The following is a 24,695-nucleotide window of genomic DNA, read 5'->3' on the forward strand; positions in this document are numbered from 1 at the left end:
AGAGAGAGAGAGAGAGAGAGAGAGAGAGAGAGAGAGAGAGAGACGTCTTTTTTATACTTTATTTATGAAAGATCTATTTTAGTGTTGTTACTGTTCTTGAAATATGTTTTTTCTTTAATTATTCATTACTTCTCTTGTAAATTATTTATTTTCTTTCCTCACTGGGCTATTTTTCCATGTTGGAGCCCTTGGGCTTATCACACCCTAATTTTCCAAATAGGGTTGTGGATTAGCTCTAGTGCTGGTACAATAAGTAGTCAAAAATGTTTGAAGAAATGAATAGATTTATCACAAACAATTTCAGTTCATGGTAGAACGTGTCAATGAAAAGACATTTTTTCACTGAATTTTTAGTTGTTGTGAATGAAGGATCAATGTCTCGGCGCACATTGTAGGGTTAATGTGTATTATACATGGCTTCTGCAGATAGAAATACTAAGCGGTGCTTGATAAGTGAAGATAAGATATTAAATAGCACACACACACACACACACACACACACACACACACATATATATATATATATATATATATATATATATATATATATATATATATATATATATATATATATTTAGCGAGAATTTCTTATCAATATTAACTTATGCCTCGGGAAATCATAGTCTTAGTAAAGACTGAGAACATAAGCTAGTTACAAATTAGTAAGTAATGGAAAGAATAAAAATGAAAATAACACTAAGTGATAAAAAAAAGAGAAACATGGATATGAGGGCAAACTAAAGTAGATGATATAAAAAGAAAAAAAAATATGCAAAAAAAAAAAAATGACATAGCTGGTATGTAATGAAACAACTATATTCTTACGTTTGTCTTAACAACATGAATACAATCGTAAGCCAACTTCAGAAGAAACAGAAATTCCAGTTACATCATAATAATCCCTAATAGAAATCAAAATGGCATTCCATTTTGCGAAGCCGGGAATGATTTTTCTATAGTCTGTTCCTTCAGCTTGAGTCTAAGGGCCACGGGCCCTTAGCAGATGAGTAGGAGAGGGCGAAGCTCTCCGCTATAAAGGTCATTCCAGCGAAAGCAAATCCGAAGGCTAGGATCATAAGAGGTCCCTGGAAATGGACGATGGTCAGAGCCAACGCTGTCTCGATAGATAGATCTTTGAGCTTATCGTCCTTTGGGGCTTCCGTGAGGAGGTTCCCCTGTCCACTGCTTTCCAGGCCCGCCTCTTCTTCCAGCTGCCTCCTCCGTCTCTGGCGGCCGACCTTCTTCGCCTCGTCCAGCCAGTCCAACATCCACTTGTTGTAGATGCCTCCCTGCAAGAGTTAGGTTAGGCTTAGAGGAAGATATAGTTAATAGAGTTAATGATATATTACTATGGAGGTAAATATTTTCATTCAAAAGATGTACGCCAAGAATAATCACAAATATAACAAAGAACTCTAGGAGTGCAAATAAAATTCATACTACATATTAAAATAGCTTAAAAATCTAAGGAAAAAAAACTGGGAGAGAAAAATGGAGGGCCAATATATAGGCTATGACATAGCCCAGAATTCGAAAACACTGGCTAAATGGGCTTTACCTGGCTTAAGGAAGCAACTATGAATATTATTTACTATTATTCATACGTTGCAAACATTCACATTAGAAAATTAACACCTTGAATTATTACAAAAATGATGAAGAAATCTAGGAGTGAAAAAACATTCATCTCCCCTAAATAATAAAGAACAAGTATCTTGCTATATATGTAATTATATATTATTTATGTCACACTGAGTGACATTGGCATACGTATGATTACTCGGTCTCTCCCCGTCCCTTGGGTAGGAGTGAGAGCGTGGGAAGGGTTGAATCTGTATGTGTACATATCTATATAAATATTCAGCAGTTATTTTTGACGGGTCGTGTACAGTAGTAGTGAATAACAAACAGCTTTGGATATCTATTGGAAAGCAAAGAAAAGAATATGATAGAGTGAATTGCAGGGCCAAGGCACAGAAGCTACGACGCAGCCCGAGATTCGAGAACATTGGCTAAATGGCTTCACCCCATGGCATTAGAGAACATCAGGTAATGAAAACATAATTGAAGAGACGAAGAGCAGATAGATACTATTTAATATTTAAATTATTTTGCTATCAAAATCTCTCAACACACCACCGATTTGTACATTTATCCGTTATCAAGGGAGTCTGGAAATCAATAATGATGCTAGGTGGCTGGAGGAAAAACTTTTTAGTTAATGTTATGAAAACAAAGTATTACACATGGTCATGGGTCATACTATAGTCCATTTCTTTTAGCGATGCATATTTGCACAGACTCGCAGCGGTGCCCTTTTAGCTCGAAAAAGTTTCCGGTTCGCTGATTGGTTGGACAAGATAATTCTAACCAATCAGCGATCAGGAAACTTTTCCGAGCTAAAAGGGCACCGCCGCGAGTCGGTGCAAATATGCATCGCTAAAAGAAATGGAATCAGACTAAAACATCCCACCATCACCACTGTGCAGCTGGCCAGCATGGTGATGAAAATGAAAAAGGCATTGTCCTGCAGTTAACTAAAAACGGCGCACTTGTTGTATTACAGCTGCATTAATCTAATATAATCGACTATAGATGGCATTGCCAATTTCATGTGTCTTCTTCTTTTGCAGACAAAGAAGAAGAAGACACATGAAATGGGCAATGTCATCTTTGGTCGTTTATATCAGATTAATGTAGCCTTACAACAACAACAACAACAACAACAACAACAACAAGTGCGCCGTTTTTAGTTAGCTGCAGGATAAGGCCATTTTCATTTTCAGCTGCAGATTGGTGATGGTGGGATGTTTTTTAGTCTGATCTCTCACAGCAAAGGGACCTATACTCAATTTTTTTTTAATGAGACGCATTTGCACTGACTCGCAGCGGTGCCCTTTTGGCTCGGAAAAGTTTCCGGCTATCTGATTGGTTAGAATTATCTTGTCCAACCAATCAGCGATCAGGAAACTTTTCCGAACGAAAAGGGCACCCCTGCGAGTCGGTGCAAATCTGCCTCGCTAAAAAGAATTGACTATAATATGGGTGTACCCATGACCATAACAGCTTTGCTGAATATATCAAGGTGTATCCCCTTACATGACAGCAAAATTCTGATTTTAAATCTCGGGAGATACAGTAATGTTTCATCCACAGCCTCTGTGGTTGGCAGTGTGAGATTCTAGGTCCAGGATGAAGCATGGTAGTAAAACTATACGGTTAAAGTGAATTGAAGCGTAAAAGAGGGAATTATTTTCACTGAACATTTCACTACTAAGATCAGGTAACATACTGAGAGACAGGCGGAAATAAAACTCTTAGCCCTTTAGTTCCCAAATAATGTGGTCGATTATTACTGAACTGTTCCAATAGTTGATTGGAAGCTTTTCCCAGAAATTTTATTTAAGGTTTTCATCGAAAGCATAAAAGATTAATTAGAAATTAAAAACCTAGAGTACAATGTGCAAAGAATGTGCGCAGTTGATTGTGAATCCTTTAAAAGTAATTTACTAATATGCTTTAATCCTGTTAGTCTCCAGTTGATTGTTTGAATTAGTGAATCCTTTAAAAGTAATTTACTAATATGCTTTAATCCTGTTAGTCTCCAGTTGATTGTTTGAATTAGTGAATCCTTTAAAAGTAATTTACTAATATGCTTTAATCCTGTTAAAGTCTCCCATATGATTCAACCTAATATGAAACCCTCGTGTATTGGGAAGCAAATAGATAGATAATGAGATAGATAATTCAAGCTCAAATCATACCCCCAGTGATTTGGTTTCAAACTAGACCAAACGAGGACCACGAACAACCTTCACCTCTATCAGGGCCAATATGACGAAATCGAGGTCTTCTTTGAAAGGGGCATCGTGGGGTATGGGCCACGCGTTGAGGATGGGCATGACCCCTTCCCTGCCCAAGTAGAGAGGGGACGTGCCGTCGGCCTCCGTGTAATGCTCGGCCACTTGATACTGGAGGAAACGAAGTGAACCCAGATGAGGATATCTAGAAGTCAAATAAATATGGTGCTATTTTGGTTGAAATTATAAAGGCTACATGGTGTGCCTTCAACATTAAACTATTCATATTATGATGGAAACCACTGGGCATTATTTTCTTTTTCTTTATGGACATTCCAGAATTAGCTTTTTATTATCCTTCTGTATTAGTCTTTTGTATTCCCATAAAACGTGCTGCCTACAATAAACTTAATACTTACTAAACTACAGCCCTAGCTGGAAAATCAGGATGCTGTAAGCCTTAGGGCTTCAACTTGGAAAAGGAAAGGGAATAAGGGAACAAATAAACTATTTATGAGAAGTAATAGATAAAGTATATAAAAGATCTTAAAATCAGTAACAACGTTAAAATACATCTGTTATATATAAACTATGAAGAGAGACTTGTGTCAACCTGTTCAACATAAAAGTATTTGCTGCAAGTTTGAACGTCTTAAGTTCCACCAATTTAACCACCAGATTAGGAAGATCATTCACAATCTGGTTACAGGTGTAATAAAACTTCTAGAATACTGTGCAATGTTGGAAATTTCCTGAGTGACTTTCCACCATTTTCATTGCTGTTCCTCTTACTAGTCTTGACTTAGCAAATTTCTTCAATACTTATCAGCTGCAATCCTTTACTAGCTATTTAGTAGTTAGGTCTCCAGGTCAGTCGACCTCAGGGTAGTCTGGATGTGTGAGTCAGTGACTCCTACCTTATAATAATGTTATTTTCCACATCCACTGTGGTTGTCCGGATGAGAATGTGGGTCCAGGTTGTAGCATGGCAGTAAAACTATATGCTTTGAGGGCTATGACTTCTAGTCTAAGAAAAGATCCATGCGATCTATGAACGGACTATATGGTGAAAGTGAATCAACCAAGTTAGATATGATTAAGATTGGTAATTTTCAGTCTGTCATTATAACATCAATGGCCATTGATGGCTTTGATTAAGAATGGTCCAAAGACCTTATCATATTGATGTGTTTATTTCCAAACAAGTGAGTGTAGTTCTTTCTTGAAATGTTCAAGTCGGAGCTAAATCTAATGATACTCTGCTGTATTGTTATTTCTCTTAGGTTACCCAACCATTTGAATATTCAGACTCTTAGGGTTGTGCTGAAGAATGTTCTGATATAATTGGACAGCAAAACTTCGACGAGGTTTTGCAGTCTGGAGAGAGATGAGTCAATGGAAAGGACTATTATTCATGGTGTACTATACAGGTCGCACTGAAGACAGTACTCCTCCACAGAGACTCAGTACTGGGATAGGCACCAAAAAAAAAAAAAAAAAAAAATATGAATGGGAGGAATGCTTATTAAGAGATTTACTTAGACCATAGCAGTTAACCCTCTTCTTCTTAGCAGCCCATCCCCCCGAAAATATTAACTCTTTGGATAGGTCTACTGGCTATGGTATCGTAGTAAAGATCAGTGCTTGTAATCTGTTATAGTGCTTTTAGAAAAGGAAAATAAAATTTGATATGGAGATTTCAACTTTTCTTCAGATCACATCATTTGTAATCTGAATGACTGGATAATTAGGATGTCATCGGAATATAAAAATAAAATCATATTTACAAAGACTGGGCAGTACCACCTTAACTTACTCGTGTGAACTACGTTCTTTTAACTGCAAAGGATAATAACATTTGAAACATCACAAACTTTTGTAGAATGAATCCTAAGAAAAAAAAAAAACGAAAGGAAAGGAAGGTAATCCTTGAAAAGATATAAAGCAATAGAACTGCCTCATAAGGCTCTTAGAAGAAGAGAAGGTAAAAGAACCATAAATCTTTTCAATCCTCTTTACTTATCCTTACCTGTTGTTGAGAGTCAATCTGAGACCTTCATCAATATCGTAGCCTAATTCCATCATGTTACCTAAAGCTCTCAGTGAACTTGTCTCAGAATTCCTCAGCAGGTCTCGAAGTGTGTCTCCAAAATACGGCATCGTTACCCTGTAAGAGAAGAAGGTAAAATCGTTTGGGAAATATCAGGCCAAAATAGTAATACCATACTGTACCATCTTACAAAATACTTAAGTCTTTACGCATTATAGATAGAAATGGAAATCATGATTATCAATATGTTTTACAATCTGTTGTTACCTTTTAACCACTTTCACTAATTCTTCCAAGGTCTCTGGTCTGGGAGGGTATCTGGGTGCAACAATAGAAGCCACCAAATTTCCTTTGTAAACTGTTCCCACTATGAAGGCGAAGATCAGCCAAAGGATCAGCAAAAGTCTCGTGGAGACTGACACAGGTAAACGATCGCTTAACCCCTGACCCAGAAGCGTTCCCAATACTTTCAGAATGATGGGGCCTGGGGAATGCCCCTTAATTTCTCGAAGTATCTCATATCCTCTGATAACCTGACAAAAAATATTAAAACAATACATATTTCTTGAACAATACATAGTATGGCTTAGGTTATGAATCTATTTTCCAAGTACAGCATATTTTTTCATTGTTCGTTTAAATTATAAATTAGACAGCAGCTTTTTCACCCATAAAACTCTGGCTGAAGAAAAAACCCCTACAGCGGACTGACTCGAAAAAAGGCAAGCTGTGACATACCCCAATCAATCCCAAGGACACTATCAGAAGTGTAGCGAGTATGCAAAGCCAAACTTCATTGGTTAGAGGGTAGTAGAGACTCTGCCATTTAGGTTCCAGAACAGGCTTCGCCATGACAAAAGCCAGGTTAATGTCATGTTCGTAAGTCCTGGTAAAATCGAATCTCTTTAGTCTTGCTGGATACACAGCGTGTATGATAGGTGCAGTCCAAGCTTTGCGCTCCGATACCCGCTGAACTACCTGTAAAAACATTAACTTTTAGCGTTAAATGACCTTGGAATAGATCCAGTTTTAGTTTTAAGTGACCTGCAAAGACAAGCACTGTTAGATTGAAGAGCCTAAAATCGTTGAAAGGTCTGAAATTAATTGACTACTTTGAATAATTCTAGTAAACAAACCATTAAAAGTAGACAAACTAACCCAGAAATGATATACCACAGACGAACTCTATAATTCTCCTTCTTCCCCACCATTATCCCTACATTAAGGGGATGGTTGCCTGATGCTCCATCCCCAATGCCTACTATCAAAGGCATCCTCTTCCACCAAACCTCTTCTCATCCATATCATCCTTCACCTTATCTTTCCATCTAATTCTCTGCATCCTTCTTAATCTTCCCCTCAAAAGATTCCTCCCAAGCCTTCCTCAACCCCTCTCCACCAACCATCCTCAACATGTGGCCATACCATAGGTGTGACACTTATTATCTTTGTAACCTTTACAACACTTGCCATTCTCCTTATTTCATCATTTTCCAATCTTTCAAGCAGTGATATTCCCATAATCCACCTTTGCATTCACATCTCTGTTCTCTTAAGCTTTGCATTCTCTTTTCGTCTAAAATCCCAAGTTTCTGATCCCTACATTAACACTGGTCTTATTACTGTGCTATAGATCTTGACTTTTACCTTGATTGGAATTTTCCTATCACATACCACTCCTGCCACCTCCCTCCATTTTCCCCATGCCGCTTTTATCCTATTCTAAAGTTCAGCCTCCCATCCTCCTCCTGATTGATAGTAAGTCCCAAGTATCTAAATTGTTCTACCTGTTTTATAACTTTTCCTCAACAGCTCCTCTACTTTCATGTATAGCTATCCTCACCCTACCTTCCTTAGTGCTCAGTCTTATTCACATATACTCAAGCCACCCCTTTCCAAAGTTTCTTACCACTCTTCATTCTCTGTAGTTCTTCATTTCCAGTGTACCAACCGTGTGTCACACGATCGCACATACTTCATTTTGTGTATATATTGCTTGTATCTTCACTCTCCCCTCGCACTAAAAAGAACCTGAATAAACATGTCTGTTTTTCCTCATCGGTAACGGTGTCAATTTTAAACATGAAAATTCTTGATACCCTGAGCTTTTGTATATAAAGGAGAGTGTTCTATAATAAACTCACTCAGTTGCTTTCAACCTGTCGTTGAGTCACAACCTTCTCACGGCACGTCACATTGGTGACCCCGGAGTGACCCGCTCCTCCCGCCTTCTCACCGTTACTATGACGCCGTCAACGCATACCTTCTGCAGCAGTACTCGCCGTCGGCAGCCGCCAGTATAGCAACGCTTTTTCAGCTCTCAACAACCGTTAGGGGACCAAAGAGCTTCGCTCACCCTCGGGAAAATTACCAGTATTACTCGCCTGCAACCTGCCGCGGATGGCTCTCCTCGTGATGTGAACCTATTTCATGCCCTTTGGGTAAACCGTTTACCCAAACCTGTACGCGCTGCCATACCCGATGTCGATAGTTTACCCATAAAGGACTTGATGACCAAAGCCGACGCCCTTATGGACAGCCACTTCATGACCATCAAAACCTCCATCAACGCCTCCACTCGTGACGAAGAGGACACCTATTCAACTTCAACCGAAGCTGACGTGAATGCCGTAGGACACACACGCCTATGAATGCCGTAGGACATACACGCCTATGAATGCCGTAGGACACACATGCCTATGAATGCCGTAGGACACACATGCCTATGAATGCCGTAGGACACACTCGCCTATGAATGCCGTAGGCCTATGAATGCCGTAGGACACACACGCCTATGAATGCCGTAGGACACACACGCCTATGAATGCCGTAGTACACACATGCCCATGAATGCCGTAGGACACACTCGCCTACCCCGTGACGAGCCGGAGCGGCAACAAAGCCACCCATCATCCACCACTCACTCGCGCCTCAACCAACAACTTCTACAGCCACTCACTGCCGCTAATCGGCTCAGTTTTAACTACTACTTCTCCAGATTCAGGGCACCTATTTAACATGTTCAGTATGTCATTTTTAGGGGGGGAGCCATGTACCAACCGAGTGTCACACGATCGCACATGCTTCATTTTGTGTATATACAGTATTGCTTGTATCTTCGCTCTCCCCTCGCCCTAAAAAGAACCTGAATAAAAATGTCTGTTCTTCCTCATCGGTAACGGTGTCAATTTTAAACATGAAAATTCTTGTTGCCCTGAGCTTTTGTATATAAAGGAGAGTGTTCTATAATAAATTCACTCAGTTGCTTTCAACCTGTCTTTGAGTTACAACCTTCTCACGGCTCGTCACACCAGAAGTAATCACCATATCATCCTCATATGGCAACTCCCACAACTCTTCATTTCTGGCCCCTTCACTTAAGATGTCTAAGACAAACAAAAACGGGCTTAATGCTGTCCCTTGGTGTAATCCAACAATGACTTCAAAGGTTTCTGTCTCTCCAACAGCTGTTATTACTGTTGCCCTTGTTCATTTTTATATAATCTTTACCATTTTCTTCTCTAGAACTTTCCTCTTCTTCAAGCACCAAAACATCAATTCTCTTGGTATTCTATCATAAGCCTTTTCTAAATCTACAAAAGCACAGAAGATCATCTGGCTTTCCTCTAGTCTCTTTTCCTGTAACTGCCTTAATACAGTATAAAGATGGCATCCACAGTCCCTCTTCCCCTTATGAATCCATACTGCTGTCTCCCAATCTTTACAAACTCTCAATCTCTCATCTAGTACCTTCTCTAAAACTTCCAAACCATGCTCTGATAGTTTAATTCCCTTGTAGTTACTGCATTTCGTGATGTCACCTTTCTGCTTAAATAAAGATACCGATAGACTCTCCTCCTCGTCTTTAGGCATTATTTCCTTTTCCCATATTGCTCTCAATAGATCCAGCATCCATTCTTCCCCCTCTGTAGCTAGTATCTTGGCCATTTCAATTTGAAACTGATGGGCCTGGTGCTTTACCATTCTTCATTTTACTCAATTCCCGCTTCACTTCTGTATTCCGTACCCCTATCACTGGCCCCTCCACCTCTTTTACTTCTCCCTGCTCCTTTTTCTCATTTTTAGTATTCAGTAGTTATTCATGATATTCTCTCTATCTCCTTTTAATGTCATCATACCTATGCAATATATTTCCATCCCTATTCCTGATAATTGCCCCAAATCCCAAATCCTGTCTTTGCCCTTTTAACAAGTTTGAAATCTTATAGATAGCCTTTTCTCCTTCCTTTGTTCCTAGCCTTTCATTTAACTGCTCTACCACTCTTGACATACTACCACTAGAGAGTTATAAGGTCCTTTGACTGGCCAGACAGTACAACATCGGGTCCTTCTCTCTGGTTACTGTTCACTCTCCGTTTGCCTACACATACACCGAATAGTCTGGCATATTCTTTACAGATTCTCCTCTGTCCTCTTACACCGGACAACACTGAGGTTACCAAACAATTGTTCCTCACCCAACGGGTTAACTACTGCACTGTAATTGTTCAGTGGCTACTCTCCTCTTGGTAAGGTTGGAAGAGACTCTTAGCTATGGTAAGCAGATCTTCTAGGGGAAGGACACTCCAAAATCAAACCATTATTCTCTAGTCTTAGGTAGTGCCATAGCCTCTGTTCCATGGTCTTCCACTGTTTTTGGTTAGAGTTCTCTTGCTTGAGGGTACACTCGGGCACACTATTCTATCTAATTTCTCTTCCTCTTGTTTTGTTAAAGTTTTTATAGCTTATAAAGGAGATATTTATTCTAATGTTGTTACTGTTCTTAAAACATTCTATTTTTTCTTGTTTCCTTTCCTCACTGGGCTATTTTCCCTGTTGGGTCCACTGGCTTATAACATTCTGCTTTTCCAACTAATAATAATAATAATAGTGATATCCCTACTTTCCTCCTAGAATATTTTTTCCTCTGTACCGTTCTTCTGCTCCCTGTACAGTTAGAAATCTTTCGTCAGATGTCTCTAGTGTTCCCTGACAAAACAGGCAAGGTGTTGCTCTTCTTACTACTACTATGAAATGGGCGGAACCCTCTCCAACCTTAACGAATCAAAGACAGCAAAGGGGTGTTTTTGCTAGTGAAAGCATTAAAATTTTACAAATCGAGTTGTCATATCTCATTCTATTTTATTATTTGACGTTTCGAATATCCACTGCAAATACTAAATACACACATACATACATACATATATATATATATATATATGTATATATATATATATATATATATATATATATATATATATATATATATATATATATACATATATATCATGAATCACACAAAATCGTGTAGAAATTATTGGAGTATCGCAGCTAAAATATTCCTTCTGTTAACAGCTACATTAGATTATTTCGACATTAGTCTTGTTCAAGTCACGGATGAAAGAAAAAGTACTTTCAGATAAGGTTCGATGTAAAATAATAATAACAAAACCACCATACATGAGATATGCCCGCCTAAGTGACATTCAGAGAGAGAGAGAGAGAGAGAGAGAGAGAGAGAGAGAGAGAGAGAGATTCGGCCTGAATACATCGTTTTTGATATATTTATAGTACGTTAGTCAAAATTCGCCCGTAACTTTTTGAGTTAGGTCGGTGACAAACGAATAGACAGAGGTGAAAACATGTCCTCCTTGGCGGAGGTAATAATAATAATAATAATAATAATAATAATAATAATAATAATAATAATAATAATAATAATAATAATAACAATTGGACCAAAACGTAAATTTTCAGTTCTGACAAGGTGAATATTTGCCCGCGCACTAAGCCCTTTTATAATTTGGAATTGCAAGATATTTGTTTGGATTTATTAAATGTAATTAGTTCTTCTTACCTTCTAAATTCCTGGAATTTATCCATTTATTCAAACCTACCAAAATCTTGCAACCCTTCCAGAAACAACATTATTACTTCCTATTACTTCCATTCTTGCCTGTTTGTCTTTCAACAATTCCAACTCTTAGTGAGATAAAGATTCACTTCACGCACATCATGGCTCTAGAGAATTGAACTTGTAATGTTTCTCAAGATGATATTTATTTTAAAATTGAGTTTTATGTATGTGGGGGGTGTAAACTTGATGATATATATATATATATATATACATATATTATATACACACATATATTATATACACACACACACACACACACACACATATATATATATATATATATATATATATATATATATATATATATATATATATATATATATATATATATGGATGAAAGATTTTGCCAGCGGGAAGGGGAGAGCCCCACCCTGCCAGTGGGCAGGGGGGAGCCCCGCCCTACCACCGGGCAGGGGGGAGCCCCGCCCTGCCAGCGGGCAGGGGGGAGCCCCGCCCTGCCAGCGGGCAGGGGGGAGCCCCGCCCTGCCAGCGGGCAGGGGGGAGCCCCGCCCTGCCAGCGGGCAGGGGGGAGCCCCGCCCTGCCAGCGGGCAGGGGGGAGCCCCGCCCTGCCAGCGGGCAGGAGGGAGCCTCGCCCTGCCAGCGGGAAGGGGGGAGCCCCGCCCTGCCAGCGGGAAGGGGGGGAGCCCCGCCCTGCCAGCGGGAAGGGGGAGACCCTCTGGGCTAGCAGGAAGGGGGGCACCCCGCCCAGCCAACAATTGAGAGTTGCTGTATCTAGCTTATTTTTAAAAAAACATGAAGGGTGGAATTAGGAAGGCAGTCATGAAAAGCAAAACAAGAATCTTGAAGACTTCTTCTCTTTCTTTATGAGGAAGAAGAAGTCTTCAGGATTCTTGTTTTGAAGACTTCTTTCTTCTAAGAAGAAAGGGATCAACGAAAAGTGGAATCAGGTAGGCAGTCATGAAAACAAAACAAGAATCTTAAAGACTTCTTCTTTCTCTCCATGAGGAAGAAGAAGTCTTCAAGATACTTGTTTTGAAGACTTCTTCTTCCTCATGGAGAGAAAGAAGAAGTCTTCAAGATACTTGTTTTGAAGACTTCTACTTCCTCATGGAGAGAAAGAAGAAGTCTTCAAGATTCTTGTTTTGAAGACTTCTTTCTTCTAAGAAGAAAGGGATCAACGACAAGTGGAATCAGGAAGGCAGTCATGAAAAGCAAAACAAGGATGTTGAAGACTTCTTCCTTCTCTCTATGAGGAAGAAGAAGTCTTCAAGATTCTTGTTTTGAAGACTTCTTTCTTCTAAGAAGAAAGGGATTAACGAAAAGTGGAATCAGGAAGGCAGTCATGAAAAGGAAAACAAGAATCTTGAAGACTAATAAATGATTTATTTGAAAGGATTTGGACAGAAAATACAGGAAGAAGAGGGAGACAGGAAAGAGAACGGGAGAGAAGAAATGAAGCATCCGAAAAGGAGAACTAGTTATTACTTGTTGATCAGTTTACAATTGTGCGGATTTGAAATGAGTAAGTATAGCCCATAATGTTGAAGATCCAAAAATAAAGATTGTGCAGAATAAGGCGGAAATTGCACAGAAGTAGAATATATTGAAGGACCAAATCCGAAAGTTTTCAAAATTCTCCTAACTCGTTGTTCGACTCCAATTTGTTTTTCTTCATCAATAGGAAAGTTGAATGCTTTCTTATCAGAGCTGTAAAAGATTCTTGGTCCCTCTGTTAGGAGAAATTTGGAATACCTGTGGATTTCCAAATCAGATTCAAATTGTCATTCGTCTTGAGCAGGATTGTTAGAAAAAATAAAAGATAGTTTCAATCGTTTTATTGATCAACCCAAATTTGCAAGATTTTATCACCGACTTGCCTCTGAGGCCATGAAAAAGGAAACAAGATTTGGGTGATGCAGAAAATGCTTTGGTGAAAGTTAAGAGAATTATTGATTCTGCGACTTTGGAAGAAAACCAAAATACACCGTCTAAAAGATATCAACAAGTGGAATCAGGAAGGCAGTTATGAAAAGCTAAACAAGAATCTTCAAGACTAATAATGGATTTATTTGAAAGAATTTGGACGGAAAATACAGGAAGAAGAGGGAGACAGGAAGGAGAACGGGAGAGAAGAAATAATGAATCCGAAAAGGAGAACTAATTATTTGTTGATCACTTTACGATTGTGCGGATTTGTAATGAGAAAGTAAAGTCCGTAATGTTGAAGATCCAAAAATAAAGATTGTGCAGAGTAAGGCGGAAACTACACAGAAGTAGAAAATATTAAAGGACCAGAGAAAGCTAAAATTCTTCAATCTTAAGTAATTTGTTTTCCTCTAAAAGAAAGAACTTCTAAGGAGAGACTCTCCAATTTGACGTCTTCCTGTTAGCACGTGCTTATAAGAAAAATCTAGGACCGACGAAAGAACGGGTTTGGGATCGGAGATTTCTGGTTTACTGCGCCCCGGTTTGAACTTCGGGCTCCAGCTTCGGTCGTCATTTTGTGTCAGACTCATCACCATCTGTCTGTCGTCAGTGTTCGTGTCATCCAACACAAGTAACAACTTTTAAAAGATACAAAAAGAATATTTAAATTGCAAAGGGATCAATGGTTCAATTGGGTTCTGTCGTTATGAAACGACTTCAAGATGTTTGTCAAAAGAAATTCGGTCAAGAAGCGCAACGGCAGGAGGAGAGGAACTGGTCAAACGAATACTAAGAGGAAAGGACTCCTAAAAGATTGATACGCAATCGGGACGTCAAAACGAAAGTTAGCTTAAGGGAAGAGTAGGAACGGGGTACCTTAACACGTTCGCACACGTGTATATATATATATATATATATATATATATATATATATATATATATATATATATATATATATATATATATATATATATATATATATATATGTGTGTGTGTGTGTTTGCTGGGTATTATTTTCTTACCTGTTACTATGTTGCTAATTTCTATGATAAATTAATTCATGGTGGAATAAAACATTAAAGGGGATTTCGTATAATTACGTTTAGATATAGCTGACCATAACAGACAGTAAGTAGAGTATTAAGAAACTAGGTCTTCCTCATTCCTGTTTTCCTATGCAATTAAGACACTCTTCGTGCATGTTGATGCTTAAGGAGGTGTAGACCCAAATGCTATTTTTCCTTCGTTTTTTATAAAGACCACTGATTTCTTAGCTCTTAAGTTGTCTGCTATTTTCTTCAAGTTATCAAATTATATATATGTATGTATGTATTCAGCCAAGGCCAAAGGAAAAATAAAAGAAGGCGTACCGAGCGCTCCTTACAATGCGTTGAAATAAAACGAAAGCGCTCGGTACGCCTTCTTTTATTTTTCCTGTGGCCTTGGCTGAATATATTGTCACGCGCTATTTAGTGACTTATAAGCATATGTATGTATGTATATATGCATGCATATATATATATATATATATATATATATATATATATATATATATATATATATGTATATATATATATTTATATATAAATATATATATTTATATATATATATATATATATATATATATATATATATATATATATATATATATATATATATAGTCATAAAAGGAGAACTAAGTTTGTGTTTTCCTTTTTTCCTTTCGTGGCTATAATACTTGATTATTTTATGCTCATCGTGTGTTAGCTTTTGTGATTTCTACACACACACGCGCATATATATATATATATATATATATATATATATATATATATATATATATATATATATATATATATATATATATATATGCGTAAAAATCACAGGAAAACGTGATGCTCAGATGCAGAAGAACCACAGGGAAAATGAAAATACAGAATATACACTTGAGTCCTGACTAGTTTCGTGATACTTCCTCAGAGGAAGTATCACGAAACTAGTCAGGACTCAAGTGTATATTCTGTATTTTCATTTTCCCTGTGGTTCTTCTGCATATATATATATATATATATATATATATATATATATATATATATATATATATATATATATATATATATATATTACACATATACAGTGTATATATATATATATATATATATATATATATATATATATATACATATATACAATGATAAATTTTGCACATTTAGACGTGTTTTTCATATTTATATAAGCCTTATATTATACTCCCTTAATATCTGGATTCTCTCTATACCTCGGGATCAGAGAACCAAGGGGAAATCAACCCAAGAAATAATAACTTCTGTTCGGCCGGGGAATCGAACCCTGGTTCGAGAAACTGGCACGAAAATTGGTATTACACACACACACATATATATATATATATATATATATATATATATATATATATATATATATATATATATATATATATATATATATATATATATATATATATATATATATTATATATATATATATATATATATATATATATGTGTTTTGTATTTACCGTGGATATTTGAGGCGTCAAATGATAATAAAGAATTGAAATATGGCAACTCGATTTGTAACTTTTGTATGCTTTTGCTAACAAAGACAGCCCTTTACTGTCTTTGGTTCGCTAAGGTTGGAGAAGACTCCGCCCATGTCGTAGAGGTAGTAAGAAGAGCAACACCTTGTCTGTTTTGTCATGGAAACAATAGAGACATCTGACGAAAAATTTCCCCCGAGTGTCGGCGTTCTTTTGATTCTAACTGTACCTATCTTTCTTTCCAGTCCTTAAATGCCTTTCATTTTCTTTTAACTGATTCTTGCACCTCTCTGTCCCCCACTTTTCTCCTTTCGACACACCTTATCCGCTGGTTCTTCCTACCAATTCATCCGTTCTCCCTACAGATATTTCTGTCGAACCCAACCAGATATTTTCCACTGTTACCCTGTCCAATCTCCAAGTACAACCTTTCCAGCCATCTCTCTCTCTCTCTCTCTCTCTCTCTCTCTCTCTCTCTCTCTCTCTCTCTCTCTCTCTCTCTCTCTCTCTCTCACAATCCTCCTAAATTGCTCACAATTTTCTCCCTTAAAGTCCAAAACCTTAATTCTAGATCTCCTCTTTATCTTCTTGGGTTTTCTACCTAGCATTTTAAGATCCAACACTATCATTATATGCTGTTTAACACAAGCTTCCCCAAAATTCACTTTACACTTCATTAAATTTTTCTTGTCTGCTCCTGTAGCCAATATGTAATCTATTTGGCTTTCTACTCCCCCACTTTCATAGGTTATCAGATGGTTATCCAGCTTGTGAAACCAGGTGTTCATACATGCCAATTCAAAACTCTGAGCCATCTCTAATTCATACTCCCCTTCCTCATTTCTAATTCCTAAACCATGTCCTCCACGTACCTTCTCATATCCATCCCTTCTCTTCCCCACTCTACCATTCATGTCTGCTCCGAATTAGCTTCTCTTCCCCTTTCACTGTTCTAATTGCAGCCTCACACTCTTGTCTAAATAACTCTTTTTCTTGTTCTTGACAATCCACTGAGGGGCATATGCTGAAATTATATTTATTAACTGGTCCCCTATTATCATTGGGGATCTTTAAAAGCCTATTACTTATTCTTTTTATACTTCTACCACTTTTAATTTCCAGTTATTACCTACTATGACCCCAACTCCATTTCTTCCCTCTTCTTTCTCACTAGTTCCATTTCCTTTCTATCTAGTCTCCTGCAGACACAAGACATCTATCTTTCTCCTCTCTATCACATCCACTATCTCCCTCAATTCTCCCGTCAGTGTGCCAACATTCTAAGCACTTGCTCTGATTTTCCATTCTGTCACTGACTTCTTTGACCACTGTCGTGAAACCTGCGGTACCCCTCGTCCATTTATCATGCCAGTAGGGGAATCCTGACGCACGTCGCTTACAAGGGACGTCCTAGCCGCATCCACATTTGTAATAGCATCAGGCATGGTTCATAATTTGATAGAGGCGTTTTATGATCGCATATCCTTGCAGTCGTTAACCACAGTTATTGAGTATGGGCCTAGCCTTTGACTAAATAGTCAAACTGCAAGATAGCAGTTTCCACAGTTTTTGCCAGCGGGCCTAGCCCTTTGCTAAAAAACAAGACTACAAGGCTACAGATGTCCTTTTAGTTGCTTTCAATGACACGCACATATGGTGTTAGTATTCTTACACCCTTACCACAGGGCCCACAGAAGGACTCTGTAATTACATGGTAATTTTTTAAAGATTCTAGGTATTTTTTCAATTATAATTTATGATCAGTGCACATTTGATAAAAAAATAAAATAAAATAAAATAAAAACGGTAAACTGGGTTATTGTTGTTATTCCTTGTACTCCCAACTTCATTGTGGGGTCCTTGATTCCTATAGTACTGTATTTTGGTTCACACTTGCAACAAACACTTACTGTACATAATGAAATAGGTTTCTTAGTAACACCTTGCTATAAAATTAAAAGCAAATCTACTTACTGTCATATGCTAGAGGAGATCATTCCAAAGTAAGATCTTACAGATATATAGCAGTCAGCCCTCCTTATTCGCGGGGGTTAGGTAACAGAGTCAGGCGCGAAAAGCAAGAATCCGCAAATCATTACCTACCACCAATTGCATGCTGCCCTAGGGTGGGTCAACTAATAACCTACCAATCCACTGACCATTACCTATCTGCAGTTGACTAAAGCGGCATTTACACGGTCGAACTGTTTGTCGAACCGGGTTGTCAACCGGTTCGAAGAGGTGGAGTCAGTCACAAATGCATACGTTTTGTGGACAATGAAGCCCCGCCCACAAAAGTTAGGCTAGACCTGACTTTCTTCGAACCGTTCGAGGAACGTGTTCGACAACTAAATACCCCATTCACATGCTTGAACGTCACTACAAACACTTGTCTGTTGAATCGTGTTCGACCGTGTAAAATCCGCTTCAGAAACTAGGTAACCCACATTACTGCACTAAATTCTTTTCACATGCTTTCTATCTTCGCATTTTAGTTCATACTACTTTACAGAAGTAACTGTACATTATTAACACAGCTTCAGTACAACGTAAGTTGATTCATACCACGAAAGTGATCGCCACACCATGCTTTGAAGTTTTTGAAATTTGTAACTACTTGTTATTTTCAAGTTTTTATAGTTTGTATATGAAAGATTTATTTTAATGTTATTATTGTTCTTAAACTTCTTGTAGTTTTTCCTTATTTCCTTTCCCCACTGGACTATTTTCCCTTTTGCAGCCACTGGGCTTATAGCATCCTGCTTTTTCAACTAGGGTTGTAGCTTAGCAAGTAGTAGTAGTAGTAATAATAATAATAATAGTAAAGCATGTTTATATTTTTCATCAGCATTATATATTACATATGTATCAAATATTACTTAAACATAATGTTTGTATGAACTTTTAATCATTTCTATTACTGTACTATAATTACTATACAAAGGGTATATCACGGAATAGTTTACATGTGTTAGCTGTAAAGTTGGGATGTTCTGTGTGTTTGGTTTGAAAATGTTGACCTGCGAGGGCAATTATTGTGAAAACGTGAATAGGTGATATATTTAATATGTTATACGGTTTCCTGTATTGCGAATGACCAAATCCGCAAAGAACGACCCCTCGAATAAGGAGGGCCAACTGTATACCACATTCTCCAATACCTAAAGTCATAGTATCTAATAGATCTTCCTCCAAAGGCTCGAATAAGGAGGGCCAACTGTATACCACATTCTCCAATACCTAAAGTTATAGTATCTAACAGATCTTCCTCCAAAGGCTTCTTATTTCCAAATTTGTTCTCTAGTTACCAATAAAATGGAAATCAATGTAGATTTTTATAATTTGGGGAATTACTTCTTAGAAGCCCTTCATCCGCTGACTTTTAAGGGTTGCTGTGGCCTGATCGGTAACTTTTCTGCCTGGTGTTTCCCAGTCGGGGGTTCGAGTCCTGCTCAGACTCATTAGTGCCATTAGTGTCTGCAACCTTACCATCCTTGTGAGCTAAGGTTGGGGGGTTTGGGGGAGCCTATAGGTCTATCTGCTGAGTCATCAGCAGCCACTGCCTGGCCCTCCCTGGTCCTAGCTTGAGTGGAGAGGAGGCTTGGGCGCTGATCATATAATATATGGTCAGTCTCTAGGGCATTGTCCTGATTGCTAGGGTAATGCCACTGTCCCTTGCCTCTGCCATTCATGAGCGACCTTTAAACCTTAAACCTTAACAGCTTCCACATCTACATATGGAGGACGTCTTAGCACATGCTGTGATTAATCACGGCGTCTTGCTAATCTAAATCAAAAGATATTTGGGATATTTCTGAAAATTTGATCTATTAATTCGCAGTAACAAGACTATGAAAGAAGAAACTAAAGTTATATTTGCTGGTACTATACTCAATCACTGATTGTCGGGGGTATGATAAGTAGCTAGCCGGGGTGTCTAAGAACTCATTTTACCAATTGGTAAATCATATTTATTCTTGACATCTTAACTTGCCAAGAAAACATGTTAGACAAAAAGAATTCTGTAAAAGAAAGTTCTTCACCCTAATGAATACTCCTAGTGTAATACAGTCTTTTTCTACTTCTTGTTTATTGTAATTTTTTTCTCATGAAAAAAAAAATTGAGACAAATTCGGGTCTTCTGTTTACTCAGATAACAGTAACAAAGAAAACCCACTTTGACAATCTTAAAGATGAATTTTACTCATAATTGAGCGACTCTTAAAAGATCCTTTGGATTTGGTCAAGCTAATAGTTTCACCATACCTTGTTTTCAGAGAATTTGAGGGCTTCAGATGGGAAGTGAAAGCAAAAGGTTACACACAGCATTTTAAAATCCCAAATTCTCACCTCATCCCACGACGTTACATTCAAAGCTCTTGTGGTAAAGTTGAGGGTTGACTGCATGGCCTCCAGCATGAGTTTGTCAGATCCCGAGGACACAACCTCTCCCTTGGCATTCGTCTCTTCCATCCAGTAGGGAATGTAAGGAAGGGCACTGATATTGATGGTGGCTCCGTACAAGCTGTCAAAGGACATTAATTTTAATTACACATGGTTATGGCGTCTCTCTCTCTCTCTCTCTCTCTCTCTCTCTCTCTCTCTCTCTCTCTCTCTCTCTCTCTCTCTCTCATTTGTTAACCAATTGTAAAGAGAGCTTAAGAAACAGAATTTATTACTCCATTCATTATTAATTCATTGGTATTTACTATATGACTACAGCAGCACTAACATTGGGAATCAACATTGACAGGAAAGTATAAGATATTTATCCCTTATTGATTTTCATTTGTAAAATGACAAAATCAAATCTGTGGAAATGCACAAAAGTTCTTAATTTGTTGATTATGGAAGTGAACTAGATGATAGAAGGATTGATAGTTGAAGACCAATGTGGGATTAAACAAAGGGGAGATTACCTTCATCAAAAATATGATTAAAAGTTATTTTTCTTGGAAATAGGTGTACATTTTTTTACTGATAAGAAACTGATATCGAAAGGGCTGATAGGGAAAGAGCAACGTGAGTTTATATAAGTAAGTTTCTTCTTACTTTGTGAACTTCCTTGGCAGAAGAGGCCAGTCTGCTCTTCCTGCTCCTCCTGCTCCTCTTCCTCCTGCTCCTCCTTCTCCTCCTCCTCCTCCTCCTCCTCCTCCTCCTCCTCCTCCTCCATCCTTCAGAGTCAAACCTCGAGACCGCTGCCAGTGTCCCAGTCTGACCCATTGACTTCCAGAGGCCGTGAAAGGCAGATGCGAATACACATTCCATCTGGAATAGATTGCGATGGATTGATAATCAATTTTCCATTATATATATTCTGTGTTTCGTTGATCAATCTTAACTAATTTACCAGTGCGTCATGATATAAAGATGAAAGAGAGAAGAAGTGGAAAAATATGGTTTGGCAGATGCCTTAGGGCATATTTCATTTGATTATCATCAGCATTGCTAAATCCAGTTGACTATCGTAAAATAGTCAACTCTTCAATGTGCAAGCAATTCTACCATAAAACATTGCCATTCCAAATTATTAAAACAAGATACAGGCAGAATTTTTATATATTTTTTTCGTAGTTTTCGTACATATATGTCATCTGTTAAACACCTCGTTTAAATGACTTTATATCTAAATATTCAAGAGCCCGAAATAACGTAATACAAGACGAAACACACCTGTCATTGGTCCCTTCGAAGTCCGGAATCAAGACAACTGCATTGTACATGGTAAAAGTCCAGTGATCCGAAAGGGCCTCTACCTCCGGAAGGCGCAGACGACCCACGGCGATCAGTGTGGAGGTCCCCGAGAGGAGACGATTTTTTAGGGATGCCTCGGCGAAGGATTCCAGGAAAATTCGGTCGTCACTCACGACTACAACTATGACGCACAGGAAGTGGAGGCGAACCTATTTTCATTTAATATGGAAATTATTGTATAATATATATATATATATATATATATATATACAATATATATATATATATATATATATATATATATATATATATATATATATATATATATATATATATATATATATATATATATGTATATATATATATATATATATATATATATACAATATATATATATATATATATATATATATATATATATATATATGTATATATATATATATATAAAGAGAGCGAAAGACAGAGAAAATCGTTGCCAAAGAAAGTATTCATGTTAGTCTGGTCTGGTCACAAGACAAATATTGATATTAAATTGATAAATATGATCCCTGATTATGAAATATGCTCGTTTTATTTGCTACATGCTGCAATACTTGACATCTTCCACAAAAGAGGGAACCATTGACTTACCTGACGAGCGACGCTGGTGATTAAGTCGCTCACGGAGAAGTTGGCGCTGGTCGCTTCGACAGAGGCGTCGAACATGGCAGCTCCGTGAAACTCTACAGATATTTCCTGCCAGATTAAAGATTGGTTTTGGTAAAGATTATTGCGATGAATAAGTGTTTATGAGAGAGAGAGAGAGAGAGAGAGAGAGAGAGAGATAGGTTGAAACGGTGGTAAATTGAATGACTTCCATGTATTTTGACTAATAGTGTGCGTAAAACTTAAATAGTAAAAACGAAATCTATGTACTTGAAGGGCAAGTTTCCCCAGAGAAGGATTGGATGTCCATATGAAAACCGTAGAAAAGAAAGAAGAAAATTAAAATGTCCGTTGATTTTCCGCCAAGCGCCAAGTCTGACAGTATGTCTCTTTCACATACAGGAAAAACAATTGTATTGATTTTTCTCATTACAAAATAAATCTTTGTTTGTTTATATACAACTTCCTATTGTAACGCAACTGACTCTTCAGTTTTGCAGCAGACGACATAAGTTTAGTTAATAAAAATCCTTTCTTGGTTTCGTAATTCAATTACCAAAGAACTTTCCATCTTGAAAACATGATAACAGCAATCGCCTTTTTTGTTCTAAAACGTGTAGCGACAAAATTCTAAAGCTTACACTGTTCTTCCCCATCACGTTTTCAATTATTCGTTTCAAAATCATCGTGAAATTAATTTACGGGATAGAGAGATTTAACTTCAATTACTTTACATTATATGAGGTTTCTTGGGATTCGTAAATATCAAGAATATGCGACTGATTTATTACCTTTTCTCATAATCTCATGACGATGAACGTAACACCGGTTTTTTCAAATAATTTTTCTTATTTATCTTAATGAAATAAAACGAGATAGACTTTTCAGAATACTTTTTTTTCCGGAATTGAACATAAATTTTGAACAAATGACGAGTCACTTGGACCGGGCAGTCCATTCAGTGACAGGCTGCAACTAGAGTAAAACACAGCAATTGCACCGTGGAATCCTATAGTTCATTTCTTTTAGCGAGGCAGATTTGCACCGACTCGCGGCGGTGCCCTTTTAGTACGGAAAAGTTTCCTGTTATCTAATTGGTTAGAATGATTTTGTCCAACCAATCAGCGATCCGGAAACTTTTCCGAGCTAAAAGAGCACCGCTGCGAGTCGGTGCAAATATGCATCGCTAAAAGAAATGGACTATAGTCAGGCTCAGAGGATAGAGAGCAAGATGTAAGGAATAAACTGGGAACGGACATACAGTTGAAAGCTAAAAGGTGGGTGCAAATACAGGACCAACAAACGCCGCACAGACCCTTAAACCAAGCCTGCAGTACACCGCGTAAGAACATTATTTTCTCAAGTGGAAACGACGAACGCAGACCCAAACCTTCTTTTTGCACAAAACACAAAAGGAAGTCCACTGTTAAAATTGTGTATTATAAAAACGGTAAATGCCTGGCAACATCTATTCCAGGGTTTTTTCCTTTTTAAAAACAGATACATTGACGTAAAGGGGTGATATTAGTGTCACCAACCCGTAAAATATAATAACAAAGTAGGGTAAAATTACGATCGCCTGTATTTTACTGAAATACGGCTGAGAACTATATTTTTATGGAGAATTTCAGATTAAAATGGCGGCTTTTTTTAACAGTGCATATTAGACCATCCCAGATTCCCCCCCACCCCCCCCACCCCCAACCACCCCCTGAATGAACAGCCACTTGGGCACTGGCGATGAATGAATGGAGTAGGTGAGTGAGTATATGCCACCTAAAGTACCACCTGACATCGCCTCACCTTAACCAGGGCTTCGTAGCCTGGAGTCCTGCCGTCAGTGAAGAGGAGATAGGAACAGCTGGGCCACAGATGGGCGATGGACACCACAACAGGAGAGATTTCGTGGTGAGCGCCATTTTCTGTCTCGGTTTGCTGTACTGGAAGAAATTAAAATCATTTGTTAGAATTATAGAATCAATTAGGAGTTTTTCTGTTTGAGCAGCTTACTTGGTTTCATATGATTAATTTTATGTCTGATCGAATTATTATTATTATTATTATTATTATTATTGTTGTTGTTGTTGTTGTTGTTGTTGTTGTTGTTGTTGTTGTTGTTGTTGTTGTTGCTGCTGCTGTTATTATTATTATTATTATTATTATTA

The 24,695-nt window shown here is 37.8% G+C and overlaps 1 pseudogene; it reads right to left on the minus strand.

Moving 5' to 3' along the window:
- Positions 1-912: 912 nt before the first annotated feature.
- Positions 913-24,695, minus strand: part of LOC137623497 (ionotropic receptor 93a-like) — a 30,100-nt pseudogene continuing 6,317 nt past the window's right edge.

This window comes from Palaemon carinicauda, chromosome 30 (assembly GCF_036898095.1).
Source record: "Palaemon carinicauda isolate YSFRI2023 chromosome 30, ASM3689809v2, whole genome shotgun sequence".
In the NCBI taxonomy this organism is placed as follows: domain Eukaryota; kingdom Metazoa; phylum Arthropoda; class Malacostraca; order Decapoda; family Palaemonidae; genus Palaemon; species Palaemon carinicauda.